A 22,034-nucleotide genomic window follows, 5' to 3' on the forward strand; every position below is an offset into this window, starting at 1 on the left:
GGGGGTAGGCCATTGAGAACCGCAGCCAATCATAGTATGGGAATGGGGGGAGGCCATTGAGAACCGCAGCCAATCATAGTATGGGAATGGGGGTAGGCCATTGAGAACCGCAGCCAATCATAGTATGGGAATGGGGGGAGGCCATTGAGAACCGCAGCCAATCATAGTATGGGAATGGGGGGAGGCCATTGAGAACCGCAGCCAATCATAGTATGGGAATGGGGGGAGGCCATTGAGAACCGCAGCCAATCATAGTATGGGAATGGGGGGAGGCCATTGAGAACCGCAGCCAATCATAGTATGGGAATGGGGGGAGGCCATTGAGAACCGCAGCCAATCATAGTATGGGAATGGGGGGAGGCCATTGAGAACCGCAGCCAATCATAGTATGGGAATGGGGGGAGGCCATTGAGAACCGCAGCCAATCATAGTATGGGAATGGGGGGAGGCCATTGAGAACCGCAGCCAATCATAGTATGGGAATGGGGGGAGGCCATTGAGAACCGCAGCCAATCATAGTATGGGAATGGGGGGAGGCCATTGAGAACCGCAGCCAATCATAGTATGGGAATGGGGGGAGGCCATTGAGAACCGCAGCCAATCATAGTATGGGAATGGGGGGAGGCCATTGAGAACCGCAGCCAATCATAGTATGGGAATGGGGGGAGGCCATTGAGAACCGCAGCCAATCATAGTATGGGAATGGGGGGAGGCCATTGAGAACCGCAGCCAATCATAGTATGGGAATGGGGGGAGGCCATTGAGAACCGCAGCCAATCATAGTATGGGAATGGGGGGAGGCCATTGAGAACCGCAGCCAATCATAGTGTGGGAATGGGGGGAGGCCATTGAGAACCGCAGCCAATCATAGTGTGGGAATGGGGGTAGGCCATTGAGAACCGTAGCCAATCATAGTATGGGAATGGGGGTAGGCCATTGAGAACCGCAGCCAATCATAGTGTGGGAATGGGGGTAGGCCATTGAGAACCGCAGCCAATCATAGTGTGGGAATGGGGGTAGGCCATTGAGAACCGCAGCCAATCATAGTGTGGGAATGGGGGTAGGCCATTGAGAACCGCAGCCAATCATAGTGTGGGAATGGGGGTAGGCCATTGAGAACCGCAGCCAATCATAGTATGGGAATGGGGGTAGGCCATTGAGAACCGCAGCCAATCATAGTGTGGGAATGGGGGTAGGCCATTGAGAACCGCAGCCAATCATAGTGTGGGAATGGGGGTAGGCCATTGAGAACCGCAGCCAATCATAGTGTGGGAATGGGGGGAGGCCATTGAGAACCATCTCAGGCAGCAGGTCAGAGAAACCGGATTATCATACAGAACAATACATTGTTGCCAGACCTGTTTACATTAGAAGCCTAGCTCATTTACATTAGAAGCCTGGGAGGCGTCTTAAACAGTATACAGTATATATGGCTAGAGTTGGAGATGCTTGTGGTTCAGATCTGCAGCGCTGAATCAGGAGTGTGTTCCAGGTGCCTTGTCACTGCACTTTACTATAATACAGACTGAATGCTACACCACACACAAGACAGATATCCTTTTCCTTACACACACACACACACACACACACACACACACACAAGACAGATATCCTTTTCCTTACGATGTGTTTGGCTGGGCATGAGTCACCATCCTGACAGCGGTGTGACACACACATTCACTCACACCACACACACACACACACACACACACACACACACAAACACAAACACACAGTCCCATAGTGATATCTCACACACACACACACACACACACACACACACACACACACACACACACACACAGTCCCGTAGTGATAAGCGATCCCGTCCTCTGACAGACCCTGACACGAGGAGTCTCAGGCTGGCAGACAAGATCACTGATACGACACACACACACACACACACACACACACACACACACACACACACACACACACACACACACACACACACACACACAGCCTCAGGCTGGCAGACAAGATCACTGATACGACTCACACTCCTCAGAGAAGAGTGCCCCTCCTGTCAATCAAGATGACTGACAGCACTCACAAGACCTTTAAACCAGTCTAGATGAAGAGAGAAGGAGAGAGTGAGAGAGAGAGAGAGAGAGAGAGAGAGAGAGAGAGAGAGAGAGAGTGAGAGTGACTCAGAGACAGCAAGTGATAAAGAGAGAAAGGAGTCCTGAGGTGAGAGAAAGCGAGAGAGTAAGCGAAAGCAGGAGGCCTGCTGAAGCTCTGAGCTCAGGTTGGCAGTCCAGCCTGCTGTCTGCGCTGGAGCTCCAGTGTGTGTGTGTGTGTGTGTGTGTGTGTGTGTGTGTGTGTGTGTGTGTGTGTGTGTAATGAGGGCCTCTCTGACCTCAGGTTGGCAGTCCAGCCGGCTGTCTGCGCTGGAGCTCTTGTGTGTGTGTATGTGTGTGTGTGTGTGTGTGTGTGTGTGAGTGTGTGAGTGTGTGACTGTGTGTGTGTGTGTGTGTGTCTGTGTGTGCGTGTGTGTGTGTGTGTGTGTGTGTGTGTGTGTGTGTGTGTGTGTGTGTGTGTGTGAGTGTGTGAGTGTGTGACTGTGTGTGTGTGTGTCTGTGTGTGCGTGTGTGTGTGTGTGTGTGTGTGTGTGTGTGTGTGAGTGTGTGAGTGTGTGACTGTGTGTGTGTGTGTGTGTGTGTGTGTGTGTGTGTGCGTGTGTGTGTGTGTGTGTGTGTGTGTGTGTGTGTGAGTGTGTGAGTGTGTGACTGTGTGTGTGTGTGTGTGTGTGTGTGTGTGTGTGTGTGTGTGTGTGTGTGTGTGTGTGTGTGTGTGTGTGTGTGTGTGTAATGAGGGCCTCTCTGACCTCAGGTTGGCAGTCCAGCCGGCTGTCTGCGCTGGAGCTCTTGAAGTCCAGCTGGTTGTAGAACACGAAGCCCGTCTGACACAAACACGAGCCGTCCGACGGCTGGAAGGCCCGCCTCCTCCCAATGCAGCTGCAGCTCGATGAGCCTAGGGCGAGGGTGAGGATGAGAACTCAGCAGAGACAGTGTGTGTGTGTGTGTGTGTGTGTGTGTGTGTGTGTCTGTGTGTGTGTGGGTGTGTGTGGGTGTGTGTGTGTGTGTGTGTGTGTGTGTGTGTGTGTGTGTGTGTGTGTGTGTGTGTGTTTGCTCATCAGCTCGATGAGCTAAGTAGGGCATGAGGCAGAAAACTCAGCAGAGACACGATACACACTCATGATTATTCTAGACAAGACCATTTTTGAAAGGAGGTCAAAGAGTCTCTCCCATTCACCCTCAAAACTCAGGCCTCCTCCAGCTGCTGGTATCTTACAGGATTCTCTGTGTTCATAACATCTCTGAGTGAAAACTCATTTAGCTTGCCATCGTCATGTGTGTGTGTGTGTGTGTGTGTGTGTGTGTGTGTGCCATATATGTGGATGAGTGTGTGTGTGTGTGTGTGTGATGTGGATGTGGTCGAATCTTGGGCCGATGTGTGTGTGTGTGTGTGTGTGTGTGTGTGTGTATGTGTGTGTGTTTATGTGGATGTGTGTGTGTGTGTTTGTGTGTATATGTGTGTGTGTGTATATGTGTGTGTGTTTATGTGGATGTGTGTGTGTGTGTGTGTGATGTGGATGTGGTCGAACCTTGGGCCGATGTGGCTGAGCTGCCACAGGGGAAGCAGGCAGTCTGTGCCGGCAGGTGGTTGAAGGTGCTCGCTGGGCACACCTGGCATTCCTCTACAGCCTCCAGGTTGGTGCGGTCGCCGTAGGAACCAGGTGGGCAAGGGAGGGGGCTGGGAGACCCCGGGGGGCAGAAGTATCCAGCTGGACAGGGGTGACTGCTGTGGCTCTCTGCTCCTGAGAGGGGCAATAAGTAATACTAATAATAACAACAATAAAAAGTATACAAATAATAATAATAATAATAACAGTCAACTGGATGTGCTAATAATCAGAAATTGCAAACACAGATCTCAAATCAACAAGAAAGATGGCTGCTTTCCCTGTGTACCGAGCTGCTGGTGATATCAGACACCTGGTGGGAGATTGAACACTGAAACTGTTAAATTGATGATAGAAAGCCCACTCGCACCAGTAATATCTTGCTTTTATAAAACAATTCTTTAGTCAACCAATTAACATTTCACGAAGTTATTGATAATTTTCTTATCTTGGTTTGGAATTATAAAAACTTTGAATTAACGGTTATCATCAATGCGCTTTATAGAATGTTTCATCGCGGAGTGATTTATTATTAGCTGTGAAGAGTTAGATAGTGATGATATTAATGAAAGTGATGTAAGTGATAATAGATGGGGATGATGGTGATGGTGATTTCATGAATTTCCCTCAGGATTAATAAAGTGTCCATCTATCTATCTGATGATGGTGATGTTAGTGACAGTAGTGATTTTAGTGATGATAGTGAGTGGCAATCCCCACAGGAGACCCAGTCCCTGATCGCTAGACCTTCTCTCAGTCACTCTGCGGACGTTGTGCTGTGCCCACCTGCGGGGCAGTGGTACCCGGGCGGGCATGGCTGGCACTGCAGGACGGAGGCGAGCGCTGGGCGGTAGGTGCCAGCCTGGCAGGGCACACAGGAGCTCTCCAGAGATGCCCGCAGGCCGGAGGAGTTCACGGGCATGAAACCACCTGGGCACGCCAGCCTGGCAGAGCTTCCCACTGGGCAGAAGAACGGGAAAGAGCACCTGGAGGAAAACAAACAAATAAATAAACAAAAACAAAAACACAAATAAAACACACACAGCGTCTCACAGAAAGACAAATACCCAAACAATCACATGTGGCATGAAAACAGAGACACAATTAAACACACGCACACACACACACACACGCACACGCACACACACACACACCCCTAGGGTGAGCTTACTGCTGCTGTGGACTGCTGTGCGTGTGGGAGCCCTGTGGGCACACGTATCCCATGGGGCACGGCGGCGGCTCCCCGGTCTGGGGCCCGCAGTAGAACCCAGCGGAACACAACGTCTCCTGAGCGGAACCTGAGAACCAAGGAGCAACAGGATGAAGGCACACCTACTGGGTCACACACACACACACACACCTCATTTCATCTCTGCCAGACACAACGTCTCCTGAGCTGAGCCTGAGGACGAAATAGCACAGAGAGACAGAGAGACACAGAGAGGAATAGAGACATAAAGTATGAGCCCTGTGTCGGTGTCGGTGTCTGTCTGTGTCTGTGTCTGTGTCTGTCTGTCTGTCTGTGTCTGTCTGTCTGTCTGTCTGTGTCTGTCTGTCTGTGTCTGTCTGTCTGTGTCTGTCTGTGTCTGTCTGTCTGTGTCTGTCTGTGTCTGTCTGTGTCTGTCTGTGTCTGTCTGTGTCTGTCTGTGTCTGTCTGTCTGTGTCTGTCTGTCTGTGTGTCTGTCGGTGTCTGTCTGTCTGTGTCTGTCTGTCTGTGTCTGTCTGTCTGTCTGTCTGTGTATGTATGTCTGTCTGTGTCTGTCTGTGTCTGTCTGTGTCTGTCTGTGTCTGTCTGTCTGTGTCTGTCTGTGTCTGTCTGTGTCTGTCTGTCTGTCTGTGTCTGTGTCTGTGTCTGTGTCTGTCTGTGTCTGTGTCTGTGTCTGTGTCTGTCTGTGTCTGTCTGTCTGTGTCTGTCTGTCTGTGTCTGTCTGTCTGTCTGTGTCTGTCTGTCTGTGTCTGTCTGTCTGTGTCTGTCTGTCTGTGTCTGTCTGTCTGTGTCTGTCTGTCTGTGTCTGTCTGTGTCCGTGTCTGTGTCCGTGTCTGTGTCCGTGTCTGTGTCCGTGTCTGTGTCCGTGTCTGTGTCCGTGTCTGTCTGTGTCTGTCTGTGTCTGTCTGTGTCTGTCTGTGTCTGTCTGTGTCTGTGTCTGTCTGTGTCTGTCTGTGTCTGTCTGTGTGTGTGTGTATGTGGCACAGTAAGAGTACTCACCCGCTGGGCACTGGTAGGACTCCCTGCAGGGGATGCCTGCTGTGTGTGTGTGTGTGTGTGTGTGTGTCTGTGTGTGTGTGTGTTTGTGAGAGTAGTAAGTAAAAGTACTCACCTGCTGGGCACTGGTAGGACTCCCTGCAGGGGATGCCCGCTGTGTTGGTGTGTGTGTGTGTGTGTGTGTGTGTGTGTGTGTGTGTGAGAGGTACAGTAAGAGTACTCACCCGCTGGGCACTGGTAGGACTCCCTGCAGGGGATGCCTGATGTGTGTGTGTGTGTGTGTGTGTGTGTGTGTCTGTGTGTGTGTGTGTGTGTGAGAGTAGTAAGTAAGAGTACTCACCTGCTGGGCACTGGTAGGACTCCCTGCAGGGGATGCCTGCTGTGTTGGGCACGCCCGTGGCTCTGGGGTCAGGGCAGTAGGTGCCGGGGTCACAGGGGTCACACTGGGTGACGTCAGCTGCCCCTGGCTGTGCCCTAAAGGTGCCCGCGGGACACAGCACCGGCCGACTGGACCCACTGCACCAGAACCCGGGCGGGCAGAGGAACCCGGAGTAATGACTGAGACCTGGGTACAGGCAGGGCAACGGACAGGGGCATCAGGCTAAACTGCCCCCTCCCTGGGCACAGTGTGTGTGTGTGTGTGTGTGTGTGTGTGTGTGTGTGTGTGTGTGTGAGGAACCCGGAGTAATGACTGAGACCTGAGCACAGGCAGGGCAAAGGGCAGGGGCATCAGGCTAAACTGCCCCCTCCCTAGAATACTTAACCATAGTGTGTATTATTTTAAAATGTTACCTCATGCAAAGAATACATTCAATGTAACTAAATGTAATTGACAGGACTTTTACATGATAATCTCTTTTGACAAAAACTAATTTTATAAACATATTAAATGTACATTAATCTTTAATACATCACAATGACATGCAATTGCCCATGCAGCCCTATAGGGGGCAGACCTGTGGCATTGCAGAATGTGCCCGGGGGGCAGGGGTGGCAGTCCCCTCTGCTTCCTGCCGAGGGCGTGGGTCTGTAGGTGAACAGCGGGCACCTCCTGGGTCCTGGTCTGCCCCCGGACTCAGAGTCAGCCACGCCGTCACAGTAGTGCCCCACCGGGCAGGGAGCCAGGACAGCGCCCCCTGTGGACAATCACACCGTGCACAGGTCAACATGAGGTCAGATGGACTGGTGAGTGTGTGTGTGTGTGTGTGTGTACCCTCTCTGCACCAGTGTGTGGTGTGTGTGTGTGTGTGTGTGTGTGTGTGTGTGTGTGTGTGTGTGTGTGTGTGTGTGTGTACCCTCTCTGCACTAGTGTGTGTGTGTGTGTGTGTGTGCCCTCTCTGCACCAGTGTGTGTGTGTGTGTGTGTGTGTGTGTGTGTGTGTGTGTGTGTGTGTGTGGGTACCCTCTCTGCACCAGTGTGTGGGTGTGTGTGTGTGTGTGTGTGTGTGTGTGTGTGTGTGTGTGTGTGTATATATATGTGTGTGTGTGTGTGTGTGTGTGTGTGTGTGTGTGTGTGTGTGTGTGTGTGTGTGTGTGTGTGTGTGTGTGTGTGTGTACCCTCTCTGCACCAGTGTGTGGGTGGGCATGGCAGGCAGTCTCTGAGGCTGCTGGCTCCAGGAGAGTGGCGCAGCGTGTTGTCTGGGCACGGCATCGCCCGCTCTGTGCCCTCCCCACAGTAGAACCCTGCCAGCACAGACACACCGCACTGCGTCAACACTCACCACACACACACATAATACACACCACACACACACACACCACACATACACATAACACACACCACACACACACATAACACACACCATACACACACACACAACACACACCACACATTCACATAACACACACCACACACACACTGTATGGAGGAAGATATAGTTCAACTCAGGAGAGAGGACTACTGCTTCTGTAAACAGTCTTCGTGTCACTTCACATAGAAATACATTTCATGAACCTAAAATTGAAATGGGATATTGGAGTATGTGAACCCATTATTATATGGATGCTGATATCTCACCATGTTTCCTATGTAACAGAAATGTGTGTGTGAGTTGGTGGGACCAGAGGTGTGCTGGTGTGTGTGTGTGTGTGTGTGTGTGTGTGTGTGTGCCAGATATGTGTGTGTGTGTGTGTGTGTGTGTGTGTGTGTGTGTGTATGTGTGTGTGTGTGTGTGAGTGTGTGAGACCAGAGGTGTGTTACCTGCTGGGCACGCTCCGGCACACTGCACCCCCCACTCACACACCTCTCCTTCGGCCAGGATCCGCCCTTGAGGGGTGAAGTCAGAGCTGCCCGACACACACAGGTACCCCGCTGCACACACACCTTTAATCTGGCCAGCCCTGCAGCAAGAGCACACACACACACGTAAACATACACATACACACACACAGATACACACACACACACACACACGTAAACATACACACACACATACACTTGCACACACACACACACACACACACACAGATACAGACACACACACACACACACACACACACACACACACACACACACACTCATGAGCTGATACACACACACAAAGATACACACACACATGCAAACACACACACAAAAACATACACCCACAGACAGATACAGATACACACACTTGCAAGCACACACACACACATACAGCAGCAACAACACTGAACTTATGGTAAAATATTGTGCAGTTTTAAAAGCCTTTTAGAATACTAATGAGCAAATACCTTCATCCACGCCATTCTGCTATGTAACATCAATCAGGCTGTTATCTTTATAAAAAAAAGGTTCTGTGGCCACTTCACATTCAGGTGGAGAATCATCGCTTAATCTCCCCTGGTATTTCTAATTGCGTTCGCACTCACTCACACACTCACACACACACACACACGACTGCGTTCTGTATCACGACCCTCTGATCTACATTCATGGGTTACCCTCCTTTTCCCTGTGCCCTAATTATGAAGTCTTTACCCAGTGAATATAAATCAGAGTATAAAGTGGAGCATATGATTGGGTAATTACCACAGGTGATACATATGTAAACGCAGAGGAACTACAGCCGAGGAAATGCCACTATTACCCAGCTAGACTAAGGCTGGGGCAGTTGGGGAGTGGGGTGTCTGGGGTAGTGGGGTGATGGGGTGTGTGGGGTGTCTGGGGCAGTGGGGTGTGTGTGTGTGTGTGTACCTGCAGTACTTCCCCGGGGGGCAGGACAGGCACTCCCTCTCCTCCCTCAGACCCCCCTGGCCAGGAGGGGTGAAGGTGCCGTTGGGACAGGGCTGAGGAACCATGGTGGCTGCAGGATAAGGGTTAGGGTTAGGGTTAGAAAGCGTGTGTGTGTGTGTGTGTGTGTGTGTTTGTGTGTGTGTGTGTGTGTGTTGGGACAGGGCTGGGGAACCATGGTGGCTGCAGGATAAGGGTTAGGGTTAGGGTTAGAAGGCGTGTGTGTGTGTGTGTGTGTTTGTGTGTGTGTGTGTTTGGTGTGTGTGTGTTAGGACAGGGTTGGGGAACCATGGGGGCTGCAATACACAGGAGTCACTCTCAGGCACTGAAGGTGGATGTGCTAACTCCACTCGTGTGTGTGTGTGTGTGTGTGTGTGTGTGTGTGTGTGTACTAACACAATCAACATGTACCCTCAGGATAAGATACAAATGTCAGTCGACTGTCCTAGTTATTGGCAGCTGAGGTGACATTCACAGGCTAGCAGTATGTGGATGTTGCACTGGGGGGTGTGTGTGTGTGTGTGTGTGTGTGTGTGCAGCTAAGGTGACATTCACAGGCTAGCAGTATGTGGATGTTGCATTGGGGGCTAGATTAAACAAAGGCCAAACAGGAAGCCGGAAGAGACCACGTTTCCAGCCAGAAGGTGGTTTTGTGTGCGTGTGTGTTCCATGTGTGCGTGTGTGTTCGGTGTGTGTGTGTGTGTATGTGTGTGTGTGTACCTGCGGGGCAGAAGGTGTGTGGGGGGCAGGGCAGGGGGTCTCCCACCACAGCCTCCTCGCAGTAGAAGCCCGGGCGGCAGGTGTGTGTGTGTGTGTGTGTGTGTGTGTGTGTGTGTGTGTGTGTGTGTGTGTGTGTGTGTGTGTGAGGGTTCGGTGTGTGTGTGTGTGTGTGTGTGTGTGTGTGTGTGTGTGTGTGTGTGTGTGTACCTGCGGGGCAGAATGTGTGTGGGGGGCAGGGCAGGGGGTCTCCCACCACAGCCTCCTCGCAGTAGAAGCCCGGGCGGCAGGGGATGCAGGAGTCTGAGCCGGGGGTGGGCTGGTACTGACCCGTGGGGCACGGCAGGGGCAGGGGGGAGCCCGGGGGGCAGAAGTGACCCTACAGGGGGGGGGGGGGGGCAACAGAGGGGGGGGGGGGATGTTAGAGAGAGGAGGAGAGGGAGAGAAAGAGAGAGAGGGTGTGAGAGAGAGAGAGGGTGAAAGAGAGAGAGGGTGAGAGATAGAGAACGGGGAAATCAGAGAGAGAAGGACGGTGGAAGAAATCAGAAAGGAGGGTATAGAGAGAGAAAGAGAAAGAGAGGGAAAGAGGAGAACGAGAGATAGAAAGAGAAAGAGAAAGAGAGCAAGAGAGAGGAGAAAGAGAGAGAGAGAGAGAGAGAGAGAGAGAGAGAGAGAGAGAGAGGGGGGAAATCAGAGAGAGGAGGAAGTTGGAAGAAATCAGAAAGGAGGGTATAGAGAGAGAAAGAGAGGGAGAGAAAGAGGGGGAATCAGAGAGAGGAGGAAGGTGGAAGAAATCAGAAAGGAGGGTATAGAGAGAGAAAGAGAGGGAGAGAGGAGAAGAGAGAGAGAGATAGGGGAAATGAGAGAGAGGAGGAAGGTGGAAGAAATCAGAAAGGAGGGTATAGACTAAGAGAGAAAAAGACAGAGAGGGAGAGGAGAACGAGAACGAGATGGAAGAACGAGAAAGAGAGGGAGAGATGGAGGACAGTAGGGATCCTCTATGAAGTAGTAGATCCTGACAGACCTGGTCCTGAACTTTAATTCTTTTATCTGTTATGTAGGGCTTGGGTTAACCCTTATCCTAGGGCCTTTACGTTATGCAGGGAGAGAAAAAGAGAGAGAGAGAGAAACTTTACGAGAACAGAAGTCTTAAGGAGGGAGAGAGAGAGACTGCCAATAGTGTAAACACAAGGCAATGAAGAGCAGTTTGCATTCAAAGCATTTCATGCTAAGGTTTTCAAAACAGCAGGGGTCCGTGAAGAGAGAAAGATAGACAGAGAGAAATAAGTGAGAGTACTGATCCTGCAGGGGAGAGAGAGAGAGAAAGACTGCATGTGAACAGAAGTCTTAAGGAGGTAGAGAGAAAGAGAGAGAGAGAGAGAGAGAGAAAGAGAGAGAGAGAAACTGCAAGTGAACAGAAGTCTGAGGGAGGTAGAGAGAAAGAGAGAGAGAGAGAGAAAGAGAGAGAGAGAGAGAGAGAAAGAGAGAGAGAGAAACTGCAAGTGAACAGAAGTCTGAGGGAGGTAGAGAGAAAGAGAGAGAGAGAGAGAGAGAGAGAAAGAGAGAGAGAGAAACTGCAAGTGAACAGAAGTCTGAGGGAGGTAGAGAGAGAGAGAGAGAGAGAAACTGCCAACAGTGTAAACGAAGAGTAGTTTTCATTCGGAGCACATTCATGCTTGGGTTTCAAAACAGCAGGGGGTCCAACCCACTTTTCCACACCAAAGAAACATTCTACGTCTGACAAAAGAAGTGATGACAACCACAGAAGGCGGCTAGTGTAGAACATGAGATAGCCTGAGGGGAGAGAGTGATGAAGAGAGGAGAGAGAATAGATGAGAGGAGAGAGTGATGAAGGGAGGAGGAGAGAGAACTGATGGGAAGAGAGCGTGATGAGGGGAGGAGACAGAGAAATGAGGAGATGAGCGGATGATGGATGGATGGATGGAGGAGAAGACAGGAGATGAGCGGATGATGGATGGATGGATGGATGGAGGAGAAGACAGGAGATGAGCAGATGATGGATGGATGGAGGAGAAGAGAGAGAGAGAAGAGATGAGCAGATGATGGATGGATGGAGGAGAAGAGAGAGAGAGAAGAGAGGAGCAGATGATGGATGGATGGAGGAGAAGAGAGAGAGAGAAGAGAGGAGCAGATGATGGATGGATGGATGGAGGAGAAGAGAGCGAGAGAAGAGATGAGCGGATGATGGATGGATGGATGGATGGAGGAGAAGAGAGGAGATGAGCGGATGATGGATGGATGGATGGATGGATGGAGGAGAAGAGAGGAGATGAGCGGATGATGGATGGATGGATGGATGGAGGAGAAGAGAGAGAGAGAAGAGATGAGCAGATGATGGATGGATGGATGGATGGAGGAGAAGAGAGAGAGAGAAGAGATGAGCAGATGATGGATGGATGGATGGATGGAGGAGAAGAGAGCGAGAGAAGAGATGAGCGGATGATGGATGGATGGATGGACGGAGGAGAAGAGAGGAGATGAGCGGATGATGGATGGATGGATGGATGGAGGAGAAGAGAGGAGATGAGCGGATGATGGATGGATGGATGGATGGAGGAGAAGAGAGAGAGAGAAGAGATGAGCAGATGATAGATGGATGGATGGGAGGAGAAGAGAGAGAGAGAAGAGATGAGCAGATGATGGATGGATGGATGGATGGAGGAGAAGAGAGAGAGAGAAGAGATGAGCAGATGATGGATGGATGGATGGATGGAGGAGAAGAGAGAGAGAGGAGAGATGAGCAGATGATGGATGGATGGATGGATGGAGGAGAAGAGAGGAGATGAGCGGATGATGGATGGATGGATGGAGGAGAAGAGAGGAGATGAGCGGATGATGGATGGATGGATGGATGGAGGAGAAGAGAGGAGATGAGCGGATGATGGATGGATGGATGGATGGAGGAGAAGAGAGGAGATGAGCGGATGATGGATGGATGGATGGATGGATGGAGGAGAAGAGAGGAGATGAGCAGATGATGGATGGATGGATGGATGGATGGAGGAGAAGAGAGAGAGAGTGACAGATGGGGTTCTAACTGACCTTGGTGCACATGAGTGTGTGGGGGGTGGTGGAGGCGGAGTCAGAGGGGCAATAGAACCCCGGGTCACAGGGTCCGCTGGGGGTGTCTAGCCCCTCCCCCTCACAGTAATACCCCCCGGGGCAGGAGAAGCAGCTCTCTATGGACACGCCCCCTGAGGACGCATCACAGGGGGAACACAGAGGTATGACAGGGGTAACACAGGGGCATCACCGTGGCAACACAGGGATAACACAGGGGTATCACCGTGGCAACACATGGGGAGATATATGACTGAATCTCAAACTGACTCAAACTGAAACCAACCATTGCTAATGTCTGAACCAGACATCATGAGCAATGGCATGTGTTTCACTGGTGACATCATCACTGTGCATCGCATGCAATGGCATGTGTTGCACTGGTGACATCATCACTGTGCATCATGAGCAATGGCATGTGTTTCACTGGTGACATCATCACTGTGCATCTAATGCAATGACATGTGTTTCACTGGTGACATCATCACTGTGCATCGCATGCGTTTCACTGGTGACATCACTGACCAGTGACCAGTGGGATCAGTATCTCCTGTGGTCACTAACTGGGTCACTAACCGGTGAGGTTGCGGACGGTGCCGGCTGGGCAGGGCAGTGGCGAGAGGGTGCCAGGGAGGCAGTAATGCCCAGGTGGGCAGTGTCCGTTCTGGGGCAGCTCAGCGGAGTGCTGGGGGGCGGGACTACTGGCACCACCCTGGCAGAAGTAGCCCTGCTCACACTGGCCTGGGGGAAGAAAAAGCCTACAATAAGCATGTTGTGAATCTTGATAAACATGCTATGAATCTTTGTAAATTTGTTATGTATCTTTAAAAACGTGTTATGAATCTTTATTAACATGTTATGAATCTTTATGAACATGTTATGAATCTTTATAAACATGTTATGAATCTTAATAAACCTGTTATGAATCGTTATGAGCATGTTATGAATCTTTATAAACATATTATGAATCTTTATAAGCATGTTGTGAATCTTTATAAACTTGTTATGAATCTTTATGAGCATGTTATGCATCTTAATAAACATGTTATGAATCTTTATAAACATGTTATGAATCTTTACAAACATGTTATGAATCTTTATAAGCATGTTATGAATATTTATAAACATGTTATGAATCTTTATAAGCATGTTATGAATCTAAACTATATTCATCAATACAGCCCTGCTCACACTGGCCTGTGGGAAGATGAAGCCTTTAATAACCATATATATCTTTATAAACATGTTCTAAACTATATTCAGCTCTACAGTCTTCATGGTTTGTTGAGGATGGTAAATCACTGCAATGGAGTAAACTGTTTTCAGGCAGGCAGTTAAATGTGACAGCAATCCAATCCACAGCGAGCCGGCTCCCTCGGGTTTGAATTATGTATAGACTGTGCAGTGGAAGTGAATTATGGGTAATGGCTGCTACCTGGCCTGTGGCGACAGCATCAATTATCCTGCATAGCCTTCGAAACATGACAGGCGCTCCCTGCATTCATAACAGGCTTGTTAGTGATGTGAAATCTACTATGTGTTCAGGCAATACCTCACAGCCCTGCTGCCACACACACACACACACACACACACACACACACACACACACACACACACACACACACACACACACACACACACACACACACACAGGCTGAGAGACTGACCTTGAGGCTGAGACGCTCCTGGGGAGTCACAGTAGTGTCCAGTGGGGCAGGGGGAGCAGGAGGCCTGGGATGGGGCGCCCACCATCTGCCCCAGAGTGCCCGTGGGGCAGGGCAGGGGCAAGGCCGTGCCCACGGGGCAGAAATAACCTGGGCACCACACAGATGGGAATTATCACACCAGGGGTAAAAACTAAGGCAGGATTATCACATAAGGGTAGAAACCAATGTTGAGATAGGGCCTGCTACAGCAGAAGAGTCATCACATTCAGCACACACAGAATCAACACACACACTCAACAAGAGAGACAGAATCAACACACACACTCAACAAGAGAGACAGAATCAACACACACACTCAACAAGAGAGACAGAATCAACACAAACACTCAACTAATGGGACAGAATCAACACACACACTCAACTAATGGGACAGAATCAACACACACACTCAACTAATGGGACAGAATCAACACAAACACTCAAGTTAAAGGGGCATTTTGCAGCAATTTTACTTCAGGATTAGGGTTGAGATAAGCAGTTTCACCTTCAAATAACAGCTTTTAAAAAGTTGGGGCGCTACAATGACTTTTAATATGGGAAATCGCCTCCGTGCCATTGCCAAACCAGGCAAATTACTCTGTTATGTAGGTTTGCCTGAAGCCGCCCAGTTTTTACTGTCTCCCGAACTTGTAAGTAGCTTATTTGCCATCTTGCTTTGTCTTGTGTTGCACTTGCTTGATGTTTGACTGTGTTAGGACAGTTGTTGAGTAACTAGTTTGTCATAGTGTCAAAGTAAGCACATATCAAGAGATTTTGCCTGTTTTAGCCGCTAGCATCTCGTAAGCGATTAGCAATTGATCCGTTATGCTACTTTAAGGGACAGAATCAACACACAAACTCAACTAAATGGAATGTCAACACATGAACACTCTGATTGGTTGGAGAGGTGCAGTCACGCTAGGGCCTCCCGTCACCACAGTTGGAGAGGAGAAGTGACGACTCACCCAGCGGGCACAGTGCCGGCTCCTGCATGCCATCGGAGGGGCACATGGTGCCAGCCGGGCACAGGCTGCAGTTGGCAGCGCCCGTGCCGGAGCTGTACGTGCCCGCCTCACAGGGCACCTCCAACGCTGAGCCAGCCGGGCAGCTGTGCCCTGGAGGACACAGGTATCCCATAATGCCATCGCCAGGACGCGGGCTCACACTGCCACCCACACACACATATCTGGAAGAGAGAAAAACAACCATGAGAGGGCCACATTAACCCACATGTAGTGAATGTCTCACACACACACACACAGCACAGTAACATGTGGTGAATATCTCACACGCACAAACACTCTCACACACACAGCACAGTAACATGTGGTGAAATTCATGTGTCGTGTGTTCTGGAGATATCCCCAAAGAGAGATATAGGAGAGAGAGAGAGAGAGGGAGAGCTGTTTGAACACAGGTGCCCAGAGAGAGAGAGAGAGAGAGAGAGAGAGAGAGAGAGAGAGAGAGAGAGATCCCCAGAGAGAGATATGGGAGAGAGAGCTGTTTGATCACAGGTGCCTAGAGACTACCATACTGCGTCTCAACACATGCATGTTTACTTCCCGTGCCAACCCCCCCCCCCCCCCACACACACACACACACACACACTCTTTCCCTCTAAAACACACACACATACACACACAAACTCACCTTCCCTCACAGAGCAGAGCATCAGCGATCTGGGTCATGCCCGCGCGTCCACACCACAGCCCCCCTGGGCAAGGCTGGCACTGCCCGACCCGAGTCAGCCCCGGGGTGCTGGAGAAGGTACCAGGTGGGCAGGGGACAGGGTGGGCTGCGCCTACGGGGCAGTAGAATCCGGTGGGGCAGATTGAGCCTTCATCGGACTCCATCTGCTGTGAGGGAAATCAATTAGAGACACTGTCTCCCTAAGGTCTCCCTGGAAACGCATGCTGGCTTTATTACATGTGCGCCCCTGGAAGCTCCTCCTGTGTGTGTGTGTGTGTGTGTGTGTGTGTGTGTGTTTTTGTGAGAAAGAGTGTGTGGGTGTGTGTGTGTGTGTGTGTGTGTGTGTGTGTGTGTGTGTGTGTGTGTGTGTTTTTGTGAGAAAGAGTGTGTGGGTGTGTGTGTGTGTGTGTGTGTCTGTGTGTGTGCCCCTTATCCCCTTTACAGAGGAGGCGTGAAGAAAATGTCAAGCAGATTTTTGGTTATTTTGCTATCTGAGTTATGATACGGCTCTTCAGAATGCAGATGAATGTGTGTGTGTGTGTGTGTGTGTATGTGTGTGTGTGTGTGTGTGTGTGTGTGTGTGTGTGTGTGTGTGTGTGTGTGTGTGTGTGTGTGTTCCAGGGAATTACACAGACCAACAACAATTCATTACAATGAATAATGGCTGCTGCCATTGGCCTAGGGTTTTGTGCTTCTGATTCCCATCTTTCATAATATTGTAGTCTGTTCACCAATCATAATGGAAATTCATTGTAATTTGAAGCAGATAAAACATTGCTATACAACATCTTCAAATTTAAAGTTCCGTTTGTGTGAAGGACTATTTTTCTCAGTCAAACTTCCCCATGCCCTTTATCATATATTAAGCATCATATAATACGCCGCTGTGCATCAGGGTCCTGTTCGTCGGGTCAGGATTAATTTATCAGGAATGACCAGCAGACTATACATAATACAACCCTAATCGTTACACAGCCCATCAAACTATACATACTTTATCCCTAACTCTAACCCTTACACAGCCCAGCAGACTATACATACTACAAACCTAACCCTTACACAGAACAGCAGACTATACATACTTTAACCCAAACCCTTACACAGAACAGCAGACTATACATACTTTAACCCTAACCCTTACACAGCCCAGCAGACTATACATACTTTAACCCAAACCCTTACACAGAACAGCAGACTATACATACTTTAACCCTAACCCTTACACAGAACAGCAGACTATACATACTAGAGCCCTAACCCTTACACAGCCCAGCAGACTATACATACTTTAACCCTAATCGTTACACAGCCCAGCAGACTATACATACTAGAGCCCTAACCCTTACACAGAACAGCAGACTATACATACTAGAGCCCTAACCCTTACGCAGCCCAGCAGACTATACATACTTTAACCCTAATCGTTACACAGCCCAGCAGACTATACATACTAGAGCCCTAACCCTTACACAGCCCAGCAGACTATACATACTTTAACCCTAATCGTTACACAGAACAGCATACTATACATACTTTAACCCTAATCGTTACACTGCCCAGCAAACTATACATACTTTATCCCTAACCCTAACCCTTACGCAGAACAGCAGAATTTACTTATTAGAACCCCTCTTGATGGAAATACTTCCTTATGCAAGAAAGTATTTCCATATCGCTGGTGTCTGATTGGAAGGGAAATGAAGGACTAAAGTACCATGGTGAATCCGGTTCCGTATGGGCTGCTGGATCCGGGCGAGCAGTGGAACCCCTCCTGACACGGGCCAGTGGGCTCAGAGAGACCCGGCAGGGCACAGAACAAGCCTGCAGCAAACATACACACAAACAAACAAACAAATAAACAAACAAACAAACAAATAAATAAACAAACAAAAACACACACACACACACACATACAAACAAACAAACAAACACACACACAGGCAAACAAACAAACACACAAACACTTTACTGTTGTCTCATCTGATGCAGGAACGTTAACGTCCCTTACTGGTCCACTTCACTGAACCACACTGACACCTTCTGGCTGGGGGAATAAGGTCCATTATTGATGATGTTGTTCTAAGAGACTGAGCTGGATGCTAGATGTGTGATACCCATTGCTCTCAGCTTGACTAACTGCTCTTAGCTTGACTGTTCCCTCCCTTGTACGTCGCTTTGGACAAAAGCATCTGCTAAATGACTAAATGTAAAATGTAACCCTGTAATAATGATCTGAAAGGCTTAATATGAGGGCTGGGTGTGAGAGTGTGTGTGTGTGTGTGTATGAGGGGTGGGTGTGTCTCACCTGCGGGGCAAAGCAGGCAGTCCTCTGGGCTTGTTGCCCCTGGCAGGGGGAGCAGGGTTCCTGGAGGGCAGGGGTACTGCTGGGCCACGGGGGTGCCAGGGGGGCAGAAGTGACCGGAGGGGCAGATCTCAGGCTGCACTACCCCCTCACCTGCTCAGAGAGGCATCATGGGAAACGCTTTAGAAATGCTGACTGAACATTGCACCAGAAAGTCTTTTTTTTTTTACTATTGTACATCCCACTTGTTACTGTTTTAACTGTATGAATCGTACTTACACTTTACAATACTTCTTAAAAATTATATAACGTACTGTGTGCGATGACAATAAAGTTGAATCTAATCTAATCTAATCTTATAGTAATGATTTGTTGATGAATGAGTTGAAATGAGTTATTATTGATTATTGACAAACACCCACCTTGACAGAAGAATCCTGGCAGACATGATGTGCAGTTGACACGGTGACTGTTTCCCGTTGCAGAGGAGAACGTTCCGGCCTCGCAGGGGAAGGGTGTGTGGGAACCCTTGGGGCAGTAGGACCCTGCAGGGCACAGAACCCCCTCAGGGCTGGTGGAACCCCCACGGCAGTAGTATCCTGGAGAACATTCTCCTGACACACACACATGAGGGCGGGAATATCAGAACACAGGGCTGGACTGGCAATCTGGCATACCGGGCGTTTTCCCGGTGGGCCGAGGTGCAATATGGGCCGAAAGTCCCGAATTTTTATTTTTAATTTTTTTTTCCCCATATAATGGTCTGACCGGCTGGCCCACGAAAGTAGTTCATGAGCGGCCCTATTGACACTGGGCTGGCCCAATCACATCCCCTGGGCTGACCCAACATTGATTTGGACCTGCCTACATAATGCATTAGGACGGTAAACAAATTCAGCGTGGCCCATGGAGATACGATACAACCAGAGATGGGCAGTATTTCAATTACTTGTATTTGAAATACCAGTTATTTTACTTTTGAGTATTTTGTAATTTGTATTTGATATGGCCGATAAAAAACCGAATGTAATTTGTAACAAAATAGTTTAGAGTGGAGTAATTTTGTATTTAAAATACTCAAAATACTTTCTCCAGTGTTTAGGCAGAAGGAGATTTTTTTTCTGTCGGATTCTACCACTAGACCATCTAATCTGCCTCTGAATTTCATTGGCGAATCAATCATCAGTCAATTTGCCAATAGTGGCAAAAGTGGTGCTTCTTATGGCCCGCCCCTTTTTTCGCCCCAGATCTCTCTCATTGACAAAACAGGGCGGTGTTCGAAAACTTAGATAGCTGTCTTGATCCTTGTCAATTTATCTTCATTAGTACACCGACTAGAAGGAGGTTATTAAAAGAGCGAATCGAGTTGTTGCACTGAACGTTAGCCATCTTGACAGAATGTGACTTGATCAAATCCGTATAATGTCCTTATACGCAATAACGTATTACGAAAGCACGGTGGGGATAGCCCTCCTGGAAGCGAGATTGCAATGAGAACTCTGTTTTGTGAAAACTTGAAAGTCACACAGGTGCTGCCTGCAAATATTTATACAGTATATATATACCTAATCAACAAGTTGTTGTCTTTTAATAGCTTTGCTTAGTTACACTGCCATTCTGTGACTGTTCTTCCTTTTTGTGGGGTTCACCAGAGCTTTGTGTACATTATATAGCCCCAGGGGCGTAACTATAGGGGGTGGGGTCAATATGCCTATGGACCCTGGCTACGGGCCCCCTAAACCCAGGGGCCCGTAGCCAGGGTCCATAGGCATATTTATGTCAATCTAAATAGTCTGAATTGCCAAGTCACATTGCCCAAAATACTGATGTATACCATATTCAGCGAAAAAATTACACTGACAGGTGTTATAGGCAGAATATGTGTGCGGGGGGAGGGGCGTGGTGGCGGCGGCAGTGGCGGTTACAAACATGAGAAAAAAAGGATACAGGACTCAAATGTTTGGAAACCACTGACAAGGGCCCGTCATAACAGCCTGCACCTTGGCCTCTGGTAACTACGTTACGCCACTGTATAGCCCAAACCTGAATGTTTTGCTATACCAAATTGGAGGAAAACGGAAAATTCAGAAAAAGTATTTCCTATATTTTAAAAATACAAAATACATGTATTGTATTTTGTTACATTTTCTGGCAACAGTATTTTGTATTTTATTTTGATACATTTATTTGAGGGGTAGTTTGTATTTTGTATCAAAATACATTTTGATGTATTTTTGCCCATCTCTGGATACAACAACCTACGGAAAGCTTACTACTCATGAATTAAAACGTCTCTAAAATATGTTTGACTTAGGACCTATGTTCTATGGCCAAGTTCGTTTGCATTAAATACAAGACAAGTCTGTAGCTGTTGCTAGCCCTCAGCCTACTCTACTCTGAAACAGCCAGCCGTTAGCCTACACTCTATGTTGTGTGTTTGAGTGGTGGGCTAGCCCCTTAGCCTATTGGTGCGCGGTGCCATGTCAATGTTCCGAAAGCCCAGTATTCCCAAACCCTGGTATTCCGAAAATATGCCAATTTGTCCAGATAGTGAATTATGATAGCCCGTTATACGCTCCAGTTCCCCCCCCCCCCCGCGAAGTTCAGGGGACTTGGTTCAAACGTTAGTGCCACCTCATCAAGCGCGTTTCCTACAGGAGGAAATAGACTCCCTTCTAGGAAAGGGAGACAGTCTGTACCTCTCGTAGACGAGAACAGGGGGTTCTTCAGTCGCTATTTTCTGGTTCCAAAAAAGGACGGAAAATATCGACCGATCTTAGACCTCCGTATTCTGAACAAAGCTTTAAAGTGTATGATGTATATTGTATTGTATTGAATTTAGATTAATTAAGACCACCACCTTAACACACAAACTCTTCTTGAACTCATAAAGTAGTAGGTTCAGTGACGTGCGGTGAGACAGCTGTCTTCTGTAGCTTCTGCGAGCCCATGAATCAATGTTTCGTTGAAATCATGATGTAACGTTGTTGTAGCGGGAATACAGCAATGCTATTTTCTAATTGGCAGGGCATATGATTCTAGACTTCGCTAAGCACTGAAGCGACTGAAACGGTGAATTTTGATCACATTCAGCGAAGTTAAAAGGTAAAGCGGGAGAAAAATAGGGCGTCTGTAGGACGTCCTGCCTAAAAGTAGGGCGTCCCATTTCTTCTTATTTTTTAGTAGACTATAGGGCAGACGCCCTGCTAGCTAAAAGCCTGGTTGGTGTAGACATTCGAGAGACCAAAAGGTGTGTTATCGAATTAAGTGGGCCGGTCTGGTTCAAAATGCCCGGGCCGATTTTTTGTCCCAGTCCAGCCCTGTCAGAACATCTCCTGACACACACACTAAGGGCGGGAATATCAGAACCTTCTCTCAGGATTCTCCTCTAGAACACGTCTGTTAGGGAACATTCTCTTCTAGAACATGGCGGAGAGGGAACAT

This window comes from Sprattus sprattus, assembly GCF_963457725.1.
Source record: "Sprattus sprattus genome assembly, chromosome: 17".
NCBI lineage: Eukaryota > Metazoa > Chordata > Actinopteri > Clupeiformes > Clupeidae > Sprattus > Sprattus sprattus.